Source organism: Octodon degus, unplaced genomic scaffold (genome assembly GCF_000260255.1).
Source record: "Octodon degus isolate 3935 unplaced genomic scaffold, OctDeg1.0 scaffold00195, whole genome shotgun sequence".
NCBI classification, from domain to species: domain Eukaryota; kingdom Metazoa; phylum Chordata; class Mammalia; order Rodentia; family Octodontidae; genus Octodon; species Octodon degus.
In genome coordinates, this window is record NW_004524771.1 from 3,126,632 (window position 1) to 3,128,281 (window position 1,650).

At 42.8% G+C, this 1,650-nt stretch overlaps 1 protein-coding gene across 1 annotated transcript in view; it reads right to left on the minus strand.

Moving 5' to 3' along the window:
* The window catches only part of Shisa9 (shisa family member 9), a 321,503-nt gene that overhangs the window by 167,839 nt on the left and 152,014 nt on the right, over positions 1-1,650 (minus strand). The gene's annotated exons all lie outside the window — the stretch shown is intronic.

Here is a 1,650-nt window from a genome sequence, read left to right on the forward strand (position 1 = left end):
TTATTTGTTGAAAAATAAAAAAAATAAAAATAAAAATAAAATAAAATAGAAGAGTCATCATTTTGCCGCTTGAAAAACATCAATGCCACACAGAAAGGTAGAAGGGAAAGACAGACAAACGTTCACTGAAGGCTAAGGGTGTCCTGTTGCTGAGCAGGGTGTGGGCTCCCCACCTTCATGTGCATGCTTCCTCACAGTTCTCCTGAGAGTTAAAGACAATTAGCAACTCCACTGTCACACATGGAGACCCTGAGGCTCTTCTTGATGACCTGCCCAGGACCAGTGTTTTAACTAAAAGCCTATGCTCTGCCTCGGGAGTCCAGGTGAAGAAGAAAGCAAGCAAGATGACTGGTGGTGGGGTGGCACATCAGCTGGTCCCCAGTTACTGGGGTGGGCCTTGCTCATTTGCCTGAGATTATTCTTAAAAGTCCCACATCCCAGGAAAATCCCTGTCCTTGGTAAACGGGCTGAATGCTCACAATACTTTCTGTGCCAAACCAACCAGAAAAATCCTCCCAAGAGAGGCTACTGAGCAAATTTGGAAATGAGTAATAAATAAAATGTAATAAGTAGAACAATAAAATCAATAAAAGGGCCCAGAGGCTCCCTATTCATTGGCAATTTTGCACACATCTCTGAAGTCCCATAAACTGAAAATGCCTAACAACAGGTAAGAATAAAGGCTTTTGGGATTTCATGCTACATAGAGTGAACATATTTTTTAACCCAAAAATGGAATCATTCATTCAATCAGGAAGCCAAAAGATCCATCAAAGTTCTGTTGAACTGGAAGTGCCAGCCGTGTGCGGAGCAAATATGCAGTTTTGGTTTCTGTTCTCAGGAAGTTACACTCTCAACACGAAAACACCAACCTAAGCAAACAAATACGTAAACATGAAAATTTCAGGGACTCATATGGTTTTTTAAAAATACAGCAGGTGTTGTAAACAGGAGAGACTACTCATGAGGACCTGAGACTTCTCTGACTGTGAGCACCATGAGAGGTTTCTCTGAATCTCAGGACGGGACCAGGAAGCCACATCCAGCAGAGAGAGCATCTAAGCATAAGGAAGAGCAAAGAGAAACAGCCACCTAGGCGGGCCTGAGCTCAGAAGATCTAAGTGAGGTAGGAAATATGACTGAAAAATACAGTGAATGAGTAAATTTTTTATAAATGGTCACACTAAAAGACACATTGCTATTGATTCCCTCTAACTCACCCCCTTGCTTTGAACACTTACCTCATTGTTCTCGGTACTTTCTGGGGCTGTTCTAGAAGTCTTCTGTCATGATTGTCATTAGCTGCGCTGCTGTGGCTGCCTCAGTATCCTGAGTCAATTCAAATCTTCTTCCTCCAGGTCATTTTGACTTTGGGGAAGAGCCATAAGTCAGATGGCGCCGGATCCCATAGGGAAGGTGGCCGAGGACACACCACAGAGCTTTCACACTGCTCTCCATTGACTGGCACTTGGCAGTGGTATTCGCCTCATTTTTTTAAAACCATACCTTGTCAAGACACTCACGAAGAGAACTTCTAGAACTATTTTAGAAAGTGGTAAGAGTGATGGGATGAGTGTGTTCAAAGAAAGGGGGAAAACGTTGAGGGGGCTCAATGACAACGTGTCTCTTATTGTAGTCATTTTTTTTTAA